Raw genomic sequence first — 12304 nt, forward strand, 5'->3', positions numbered from 1 at the left:
GAGAAAGTTTTCAGCATTTCATGCAAGAAATGCTGCTGGAAGGTTGAGAAAGATGAGGACAGAGACATGTCTATCGGATTTAGTAAAGCGGAAGTCAGTGAAGCAACAGCGCTGGTATCCAGATTGGAGTAGGTTGAAGAACAAATCAAACGAAGTGAAGACAGCAAATTCTGAATAATTATCTTTACGAATGAGTTGCTGTGAATTGGAAGCAGAGAAATCAGGCAGAAGATTTTATGTAGAAAGGAATGATACAGCAGAGAAGGAGAGACTGATGATGTAAGATAACATCAATCAAATAGCTGATTTAGGTAATTTGTTGGACTGTTTTGAAAAATCAAGTGATTCTGTAAAACTGCTCTGTAGACAATAAACTGATTTAAGAGTATTTTTAGGAATATGGGTATCTGCCCCCCAGGCTTTGTAATTTCTATGGTTCTTTCCATTTATCTTTGACAGTGCATGCCTGCTGATCATCAAGGTCCATATTGGTTTTAACTTTTCTTCATGTAGTGTGACATAGAAATTCATGTTTAATGCATGCTTTATTATAATTGATTTTTTTGAAGCTTTGACTAGTTGTTTTACTCTCCTGGACATCAATTTTCTCATTTTGAAAACCGATGGTAAATGATGAAGAGATGTATTTACTGTCAGAGAAAGAGCATCCTAAATATACTGTTGAGCAGAAAAAAGAGTTTGAGAAACATATAACTCCACTTTTGCAAAAGCATATACATATCTCAATGCGTTTGTACATAGAAAAATGTTGGGAAAGACTTTTATCTAAATGTTTAGCTTTGGATGGCGATGTTTCAGGTGACTTTTTAGATTACTTATACTTCACTCTTGTTTGTGTATTTAACAATGTGAAACAGTAAAGGCTAAATAAAATAAAGAAAACAAAACCATACCAAAATAGTTAATAATGTCTTCTGTCTCAAAATAGGACAAAGTTTATCATTTGCCAAGAGGTAAGTATCAAAATCAAAGTGGGGTAGACAGAGTGAGGTCCAGCTGGGTTTATTTGAGCCACAGCTCATGAAGGTCCATGTTAATGCTGAACTTTCTACTCTTCCTAAGTGAAGTAAAAATTTATCCTGGATCCAGGTGTCTTTTGGTCCTTCCATAAGTTTTCCTACTGTCTGCAAGCCTATGCCTCAAGAGAATCTACCGCCATTTCTACCTTGCTGATAGTAACAGCTCTACAACCTAACTCATTTCTATAAGTGTCTTCTTTTGCTTTTGGCTTTGAATGACCTTGTCTGTCAAATCCTGCCTCCTTTCTTTTATTCTGGCCTTTGCCAGAGAATGCTGAGTCCTAGCTCAGTGTCAGTTTTGGAACACAGGCTTGCTGCCTGGCTCTGCAGGACAAATGGTACTCTGCCAGTTTTTGGTGGCTTGGTTGCACTCTGTCTGCAGTGGCCAATGGCAGGCATGGTGTCCCAATGCCCTCTGAAGCAGCCTGTCACTTGCTTTGCAGCATCTTGGCTTGCATCCCTGTGTTCCAGCTTTCTTTGTGACTGTCCTTTTTGGATTAAAAGCCCTTTATAAGAAACTAGTAACTGTGCTTATTTTTGGCTGTTAGGCAGAGAGTCTTCAAAAATCTCAACCCTAAAAAAAAAAAAAGTTGCATCTTAAAATTTTTCCAGTATTTTCCTTTGCTTTTAAAGGTCACCTGAAGGATGGAGGGACATTTTCTGTCATGGTTCACTCTTTCTTAAAAGTCCTTCCTTCTCCTTTCTCCTTGTCTAGGGCAGTCTTATTTTCAAGGTCCAGATGAAGTCCCAGTCCCTCTGTGAAACTTTCTTCATTACTCCTGCCTTAGGAATCTGCCCCTTCTCTGAGCTCTGGTAACACTTAATGTCTGCCCTCATTTTTTCAAACTTAGTCTATATTGTCTGTCTGTTAAGTATAAGCTTCATCTTCTCAAGTTGACCATCAGCTTTGTTCATTTACTCGTTTATTGAAAGCACAGGCTCTGGAGGAAGAGTGCCTGGAATCCTGGCCCCATAACTGGTTAGCTGTATGACCCTGTTGAGGCCACTTGCTATCCTTATGCTTTAATCTCCTTCTCTGTACAACGGAGATGAGAATAGCGCCTGTCTTTTAAGGTTGTTGGGGAGTGTCTCAGTTATCTAGTGCTGCAATAACAGAAATACCACAAGTGGGTGACTTTAACAAACAGAACTTTATTTTCTCACAGTTTAGGAGGCTAGAAATCTGAATTCAGGGTGCCAGCTCCAGAAGAAGTCTTTCTTTCTCTGTTGGCTCTGGAGGAAGGGCCCTTGCCCCTTCTAAGCTTCTGCTCCTCTTTAATCTCTTTTATGTCTCAAAAGAGATTGACTTGACACACCCTACACTAATCCTGTCTCATTAACATAACAAAGACAATCCATTTCCAAGTGGAATTATAACCACTTGCATAACGGTTAGGATTTACAACATATTTGGTGGGGACTCAATTCAAACCATAATATGCCATCCTTTGGACCCTCAAAATTCTGATCCTTGTCACATACAAAACACGTTCACCCCATCATATTATCCCAAAAGTCTTAAATCCACCCCAAGTCCAAAATCTCATCTTCTCAATCAACTAAATCAAATATGGGTGAGACTTTAGGCATATTCCATCCTGGGGCAAAATTCTTTTTCATCTGTGAACCTGAGAAATCTAGACTACAAGCTATCTTTCTATAGTACAATGGTGGAACAGGCACAAGGCAGACATTTCCATTACAAATGGGAGAAATTGGAGGGAAAGAAGGGATGACAGCCACCAAGCAAATCAAAAACCCAGCAGAACATCAGCTCTCAAGGCTTGAAAATTATCCTCTGTTCTCTGAGACCATCTGGGCAATGGCTGTGCCCTCCAGAATGTGGGTGTTGGCCATACTCTCTGTATTCTGGGTGGAGACCCATTGGCCCTGCCTTAGCTCCACCTTCCAGGCCCTCTGGGATGGAAACTTGGCTCCCTTGGCTTTAGGCGGCCCCATTCTCCTAGTCCATCTGAGTGGTGACCCCACCCCCTTGGCCCTGGCAGACCCTGTTCTTCTGCCCCATTCTTTTTCTGCTCCTTGTGCATGGCAGCTCTGCCCCCTCAGCTTTGGGTGATGGCTCCATTACCCTGGTACACCTTAATGCCAGCCCCACGCTCTGGAACCGAGTTGGTGAAAATCTGCCTCTTTGAAACCTAGGAGGTTGTGGCCCCACCCTTTGAAACCGAGAAGGCCCTGATTCCCACTCTCCTTCCAATAGTTCTGCTGATCTCCATGCTGCTTCAGGGATGGTCCTTTTCTTTTCTTAGAGGACAACAGATGTTTGGCCTGTTTCCTGCCTGTAGAATTCCAAGAGGCAGACAGTGTTCTTTACTTTTGTTCTTTTTCTGTTCCTTTGGTCTGAGCTGATGGGTTTTCTGCTGTGGTAGTTGATTAGATCTGTCAGTCACAGGCTTAATCTCTTTAACAAAAGACAGTATAGCCACATCTTTGCTGAAAATTCTATGACACGTGTCGTTAGTTTGTACAACAGAATTTTCCAAATCTTTAAGTTCTGTTTTCATGTTGCACAATTCATCTTTAAGTCCATTTCTTTCCTCTCACATTTTGCTATAAGCAGCAAGGAGAAGCCATGTGGCCTCTTTAAAGATTTTGCTTAGAAATCTCATCAGCCAGATATTCATGTTCATCACATACAAATTCTACCTTTCACCAAATATTTGAACATACATCAGACAAGTTCTTTGCCACTGCATAAAAAACACCGCTCTTCCTCCATTGTCTCATCACATGTTCATCATTTCCTTTTGAAGCCTTACCAGAAGCACATTTAACATCCACATTTGTAGGAACATTCTGTTGCTAGCGCCATATGTATTCTCTACGACGATAAAGACTTTCTCTATAGCTTTCTTCACTTCCTTCTGAGCCCTCACCAGAATTGCCTTTGATGTTCGTTGTTCTACCAATAGTCTCTCCAAGGCAATCTAGGCTTTTACTGTTAGGCACCTTGAAACTCTTCCAGCCTCTACCCATTACCCAATTCCAAAACCACTTTCGCTTTTTAAGTATCTGTTAAAGCAGCACCCACTTACCTGATACCAAGTTCTGTCTTAGTTATCTAGTGCTGCTATAAGAGAAACACCACAAGTGGAAGGCTTTAACAAACAGAAATTTATTTTCTTACAGTTTAGGAGGCTAGAAGTTCAAATTCAGAGTGTTGGCTATAGGGGAAGGCTTTCTTTCTCTGTTGGCTCTGGAGGGAGGATCTTGTCTCTTCTGAGCTTCTGCTTCTGAGTCAATCGTCATGTGGCTGGGTATGTCTCTTCCTCTCTCTGCTTCTTTCGCTTGCTTGTTTAATCTCTTTTATATCTCAAGAGATTGACTCAAGGCACCCTACAGTACTTCTGTCTCATTAACCTAACAAAGGCAACCCATTCCCAATTGGAATTATAACCTCAGGTATAGGGGTTAGGATTTACAACACATATTTTTGGGGGATACAATTCAATCCGTAACAGGAGGGTTAAATGAGATTATACCCGTAATGTGTTTAGTACAATGTCTGGTACATGTTGTTGTGTGCAGTCGAGTCATTTATGACTCATAACAACCCTACAGGACAGAGTAGAACTGCTCCATAGGGTTTCCTAGGCCGAAATCTTCATGACAACAGATTGCTAAGTCTTTTCTCCCATGGAGTTGCTGGGTGGGTTCAGACCACCAGCGTTTTGGTTAGCAGCCAAGTGCTAAACCATTGTGCTACCAGGGCTCCTTAGCCTGGTGCACTAAAAAAAAAAAAAAAAAAAAATCAAACCCATTGCTGTCAAATTGATTCCAACTCATAGGGACCCTGTAGGACAAAGCAGAACTGCCCCAAGGCTGTAATCTTTATAGAAGCCACATCTTTCTCCTGCAGAGCACCTGGTAGGTTCAAACCACCGACCTTGCAGTTAGCAGCCAAGTGCTTTAACCACTGCACCACCAGGGCTCCTTTCCTGGTACACAGTGTTCAATAATTGTTATCTTTTGTTCTGTCTACTGTTATTTAACTACTACACAATTAAAATAACTGGGGAAAAATCGTAAAATAGGTAACATTCTACAGAAATGGCTTGTTCCCTAATAGAACGTATATTACAGCATCAAATATTTAATTCCTCAATTATTTATTATTTATTTAACTTCTACTCTTTTAAATGTGGTGAAAAAAAAAATACAGGGTACTGTGAGAATGCCTGATTTCCTCTGAAGGGGTTGGAAAGGTTGCCCTGAGGAAGTGATACATGAATTTAGACCTGAAAAAGAAATGCATGTGAAGCAAGTGAATTGAAGAAAGAGTGTTCCAGGCAAAGGGAACAGCTTGTATGGGGACTCTGAGTTGGAGGAGAGCGTGTTATCTGAGGAACTGAAGAAGTCCAATGTGGCTAGAGCACAGTGGTTGAATGAGGAAACAGCTCCACGAGAACTGGGTCTGGGCTTTGTGTCTTATTATTGTCATATATCTTGTGCCTGTATATTGAACAGCTCAATTAACACTTGTTAATGATTTAACCTACATGGGTAAAGCTGGTTCATCTGACTTTTTTAGACACGAAAAACAAACTGATTTTCTGGGTTGGTGGTGTATTACCATATTTTTACGCAAATAATGCACTACGTTTGTTTGCCAGCTGCTCCCTCTCCCCACAAAGTGTTATCATAAGCATGCTATTTTTTTTTTTTTTTACAGCAATATGTAAAAATAAGTTGGCCTAGTGCTGCTTATGAAAATACCTCATGGGGGCAGGGTTTGATTGGCAAACAAATATAGAAGGTGTGTGCTATTTGCATAAAAATATGCTAGTCAGTGAACAATCAGGAAAACAGAACCTACATTGCAGGTTTCAACAGTGAGAATTTAATGTTAGAAACTGGTTAACAGGGCACTGGAGAAATGAAAAACCAAAGAAAGGACACTGATGTAAAAAAGAGAGCATGACTATAAGGAGCTGCTACTGCTCTTGATCAGAATCTTAGCTTTGTCTTCATCACCGTCTTTCCTGCATACATTCCCTCACAAAGTCTGTCTTTACTGCCCAATGGAGCTAGAACTCAGAAGTGTGTGTATGTGTGAGGTTGGGGTGCTGCCCAGCAGATGCTGGTACCTCAGGAGCTCAGAATTGCTGGGAAGACTGTCTGGCTAGTGCAAGTAACTGTACCTCTGAGCAGGAATGTTCAAGTTATCTATTCCAGGGTGAGGGTCACTGCTAAGGTGATGATGGTAACAGGAAGAAAGCAGGAAGGGCCTGCCTTTCAGTCTCCCTCTGGTGGCCAACAGGCAAAGCAGAAATGTAGTTTGCAGAGTTCCTGCCCCAGCATCGCATGACAAAAGGTAGAAGGGTGGGTAGAAGTTTTTAATTTTTATTATGAGTTTTATCGAAAAGATGTTTGAGATGGGAAAATAAGAACAAAGGAGCAGGTAGGCATTGATCACTGTGTGTTAAGGATGACATGATCTTGCTTTGGTTAGCATCTGACTCTAATTTCTGCCCTTCAATGTACAAGTTACTTTGAAAGTCAAAATTCCATCAACTCTTTCCTTTGGGACTAATGAAGATGAATTCCCCTGCTGATACAGAAACACAGAGTTTATGCTACTCCAGTCTCTGCATTGGAAATGCATATATATATATATATACACGTATGTACGTATAAATCCATTGTCACTGAGTCAATTTCAACTTGTAGCGACACTATAGGACAGAGTAGAACTCTGTCATAGGGTTTCTAAGAAGTGGCTGGTAGATTTGAACTGCCAACCTTTTGGTTAGCAGCCGAACGCTTAACTACTGTGCCACAGGGGCTCCATATATGTATATATACATGTAATTATTGAAAAAGAGCAAAACTTTTTGAAATGTCACGGTTGGGCTTAAAAGCTATTAACAAATAGGATTAAAAAAAAAAAAAACCCATCGCCATTGAATTAATTCTCACTCATGGCAACCCCGTGTGTTACAGAGCAGGGCTAGCTCCATAGGGTTTACTTGGCTGTAATCTTTACAGAAACAACAGATCATCACGCCTTTCTTCTGTGGTGTTACTGGGCGGGTTAGAATTGCCTTCCTTTAGGTTAGTGGTCAAGTGCAAACCTTTTTTTTTTTTTAATTGTACTTTAGATGAAGGTATACAGAACAAACTAGCTTCCCATTAAACAATTAGTACACGTATTGTTTTGTGACATTGGTTACCAACCCCCTGACATGTTAACACTCTTGCTTCTCAACCTTGAGTTCCCTGTTACCAGCTTTCCTGTCCCCTCTTGCCTTCTAGTCCCTGCCCTTGTCCTGGTGTGTCCCTTTTGTCTTACGGTCAAAGGGTGAATCTCAGGAATGGCTTCATTACTGAGCTAAAAGGATGTCCAGGGGCCATACTCTCAGGGTTTCTCCAGTCTCTGTCAGGCCAGTAAGTATGGTCTTTTTTTGTGAGTTAGGATTTTGGTCGACATTTTTCTCCACCTCTGTCTGGAGCTCTCTATTATGATCCCTGTCAGGGCACTCGGTGGTGGTAGCTCGGCACCATCTAGTTGTGCTGTACTCAGTCTGGTGGAGGTTGTGGTAGTTGAGGTCCATTAGTCCTTTGGACTAATCTTTCCCTTGTGTATTTGGTTTTCTTCATTCTCCCTTGCTCCAGATGGGGTGAGACCAGTGGAGTATCGTAGATGGTAGCTCACAAGCTTTTAAGACCCCAGATGCTACTCACCATAGTTGAAAGTAGAATGTTTTCTTTATAAACTATGTTACGCCAGTTGAGCTAGATGTTACCCAAGATCATGGTTCCCACAGCCCTCACTCTAGTAATTGGGCATCTCAGGGAGTTTGGATGTATCTATGGAGCTTCCATGACCTTGCTCAAGTGCAGATCTTTTGCACTACCTAGGGACTTCCTAGGATATATGCTCAAAAGCAGACTGTAGGTGGTTATACAGGCTGGTTTCAGCTCCTAAAGCATCTTGCCATCCAACAAATGTCTTGCCTATGTGCTCTGCGAGGAGCCCTGGTGGAGCAGAGGTTAAAGAGCTCTACTGCTAATTAAAATGTTGGCAGTTCAAACCCTCCAGCTGCTCTGTGAGAGAAAGATACAGCAGTCAGCTTCCCTGAAGGTTACAGCCTTGGAAACCCTATGGGGCAGTGCTACTCCATCCTATAGGGTTGCTATGAGTCAGAATTAACTCCATGGTGGTGGGTTTGTTTTTTTTTTTTTTTTTGGAGAAACTCTATTTCCTGCTTTTTCCTTGGTGGTTGATTACAGACTTTGTAGGATTTGAGAACCACACATACCTTTTCTTATAGCCTCTGCCCTACATTGTAATTGGCTGGGAAGCTGACTAGGCACCACTCAGAGCCCCACCCAGAGTCCTTTTTATCACTCTCCCCCAAGAATCCAATTGTGTGAAAGATGTTGTCATCTAAATCACAAACAACAGTTTATAAGTCATTTCTCAATATTTATGAATAAAAGTATTTTTTGAAGTTAACCACTATTTCCATACTAAGTTAACTGAATTCCAACCACAAGCAAATAATTTTGATATCTTAGTCATCCCAAGCATTCTAACAAAGACAAACATGTGATTTTCATTAGACATTTTAGAATATTCAAAACAACTGTTGGATCCCCCAGTACTACTTATAAGTACCTCAAGAGACACAGGTTTAGGTATAATTAAATTTTTTTTTCATGTGTACTGTATTAAAAGATGTGATTACATGGAAGGTTATTTAGTGCAAACGTGTAGCTTTTGACTAGTTTCTACAGCCAATGATAATATGTGGGTTAAGTATTTTAGTTCCTTTATTTTAATCCCCATATTTCTTCAGAGAATTAGTGAAATAAGTACTTTGGCTGACGTACAAGGAGCTGTTATGGCAGAATTTTCGTATAAAAGGAGCAATGAAATGTTTTTCAAATTGACTCATCTGTCTCAAACATTCATTTCCTAGAAACAATCCCTTATTAGTGTCTAAAATAATTGAAACTCTGCTGTTTTATTGCACCTGCTTCCCCTGTTTTGATTTCAGCATTAGAAAACAATAATAACCTTGGTGAAAGATCATTCTTGTGGGTCATGATTCTGTGGCCAGTTCTGGCTGGCCATTAATCCCTCAGTAAGGCCATGTGCTTTGATTTTGTTGCTTAAATCAACACAAACCAGAATTATCAACCGTCGCAAACAAAAGGCCTGATAGTTCAGTGCTCAAGTGTGAAACAAAACGCAATTCTGTAAGGGTTACAAAGAAAGATGGAAGTAACTGTACAATAAAAAAGTATGTATCTTTATTTCTCAAGAAATAAAATATGGCCTGACTATGATATTCCTACAAAATTACCCAGGTAGCAATTTTTAAAAATAAACTATGCATTATTTATGTGTTTATTTTCCCTATTGATAAAAATGTTTATGTGAGAAACAGAAAAAAAAAAAAATTCCACAATGCAAACATAAAATAAATCTTGGATGGGACTTTAAACTCTTTCTGCCTTTAATCTGTATAGTGTTTTTGTCTCTTCATAGGCTCAATTATGGGTTTCAGAGACCGATCCTCAAAAGTTATCTCATTTCCTCCAAACGCTTTGTTCCCATTAGGATTGCGTTGTCACAAAGTGCTGGGTAGTGCCTTGATTACGTTGTAGAGTTGCATACTTCAACATTAATGCATACAAATATAACCCAACTTTAATTCTAGTCCATTTCTAGTCTGAAAAGGAGCTCATCCTCAGCTTGGCCAAAGATGCTGTTGGCCAAGTTACTGTACTGAGATTTTTTTTTTAATTGTGCTTTAGGTGAAAGTTTACAGAGCAAATTGGTTTCTCATTAAACAACTAATACATAAATTGTTTTGTGATATTGGTTGTCAACCACGCAATGTGTCAACACTCTTCCCTTCTCTGACCCGGGTTCCCCACTTCCATTCGTCCAATTTTCCTGTCCCTTCCTGCCTCCTCATCTTTGGTTTTGGGCTGGTGTGCCCATATAATCTTGTATACATGATTGAACTATGAAGCACTTTCCTCCCGTGTGTTATTGTTTGTTTTATAGACCTGTCTAATCTTTGCCTGAAGGGTGAACTTCAAGAGTGACTTCAGTCCTGAGTTAAAAGGGTGTCTCGAAAACTTTCGAGGTTTCTCCAGTCTTTGTCAGACCAGTAAGTCTAGTCCTTTTTTGTAAATTTGAATTTTGTTCTACATTTTCCTCCAGCTATGTCCAGGACTTTCTATTGGGATTTCTGTCAGAGCAGTCAGTAGTGGTAGCTGGGCGCCATATAGTTGTGCTGGGCTCGGTCTAGTGGGGATGTGGTCATTAGTCCTTTGGACTGATCTTTCCCTTGTCTTTGGTTTCTTCATTCTCCCTTGCTCCAGATGGAGTGGGACCAGTAGGTGAATTTTAGATGGCCATTGGCAGGTTTTAAAAACCCAGATGCTATCCACCACAGTCGAATGTAGAATGTTTTCTTTATAAACTATGTTATGCTAATTGAGCTAGATGTCCCCTGAGACCATGGTCCCCAGCCCTCAGCCCAGTAACCTGGTCCCCCAGGGAGTTTGGATGTGTCTGTGAAGCTTCTATGACTTTGCCTTGGTCAAGTTGTTCTGACTTCCCCAATATTGTGTACTATCTTACCCTTCACCAAAGTTACCACTTTTTTTTTTGCCCTCCCTGCTCCTCCCCTTCCTTATAACCATTAGTGATTGTTTCTTTCTGTATGTAAACCTTTTCTTGAGTTTTTATAATGGTGGTCTCATACAGTATTTGTCCTTTTGTGATTGATTTATTTCATTCAGCGTAATGCCCTCCAGATTCATTCATGTTGTGAGATTCATCATTGTTCTTTGTTGTGTAGTATTCCATTGTGTGCATGTACCACAGTTTATCCGTTCATCTGTTGATGGGCACTTAGGTTGTTTCAATCTTTTTGCTATTGTGAATAATGCTGCAATGAACATGGGTGTGCATATGTCTATTCCTGTGACAGCTCTTATTTCTCTAGGACATGCTCCTAAGAACGGGATTGCTGGATCATATGGTGTTTCTATTTCTGGCTTTTTAAGGGAGCACCATATCATTTTCCAAAGTGGTTGTACCATTTTGCATTTCCACCAAAAGTGCATAAGAATTCCAATCTCCCTGCAGCCTCTCCAACATTTGTTATTTTTTGTTTTTTTGATTCGTGCCAGTATTGCCGGGCTGAGATGGTATCTCATTGTTATTTTGATTTGCATTTCTCTAATGGCTAGCGATCTCGAGCATTTCCTTGATTTTCCTTAGCTGACTGAATGTCTTCTTTGGTGAAGTGTCTGTTCATATCCTTTGCCCATTTTTTTTTGTATTTTCTTTTAATTGTACTTTAGACGAAGGTTTACAGAACAAACTAGCTTCTCATTAAGCACTTAGTACACACATATTGTTATGACATTGGTTAACAACCCCAGAGAGTGTACTAAATTTTTAATAGTTTCACTCGTTGCTGTTGTTTTTAGATACTGTCAAGTCAGTTCCAACTCAATTTTTTGCTAAAAGATTCAACGAAAGATTTGGGGCAGTCTTTTGATTGTCTTTAGCTTCCTCATTTAGCACTACTTAGTTCTCTGGCTGTTTGAGTTTCATGTACACATTCTCTTACTTTCTCCTAAATGCAATGGGAAATCATGCTTCTGATTCACAGGGCTATTGTTGACAGAGAGAAATTACAGTTGTGATGTGCCTCTCCCTGGTAGCCTCACACCTAACTTGACAATCACATTTTTTCTCAACTGTAAGAAAACTTACTAGCTTCATTTGTCCTTTCTTAAGGAAAACTACTCAGAGCTTTTTCTCTCTCTTTGTCAGTTGCTTAGTTGGATGCCTGTAAAACGGAATGTATATCAAATGAATCCCATAACAACCCTCATACACAAGGTCTGATATATATATATATATATATATATATATATATATATATTTTTTTTTTTTTTCTGGCTTTACTCAGACCTTATACTCTATCAGAATGTATCTTTTAAAACCACATTGAAACTCTTCCAGAGAGCCGACAAAAGCTACACAGTAATTTTAAGACAAGCTCAAATATTAGGGAAAATAATAACTGTGTAATTTTGGGGGCGGGGGGCGGAGGACCTGATAAAGGCAGCTCCTCACCATAGCCCTCGGTAGGGGAGCTGATTTGGGGAGGAGAAGGTAAGAAAATTTACACAGGACCCAAGGAAACTCCTGAGACTGAAGGATCAAGAAACTGACCCCATCTCTTTTTAGTTTCAATGTTATG

Source organism: Elephas maximus, chromosome 24 (genome assembly GCF_024166365.1).
Source record: "Elephas maximus indicus isolate mEleMax1 chromosome 24, mEleMax1 primary haplotype, whole genome shotgun sequence".
Classification (NCBI taxonomy): domain Eukaryota; kingdom Metazoa; phylum Chordata; class Mammalia; order Proboscidea; family Elephantidae; genus Elephas; species Elephas maximus.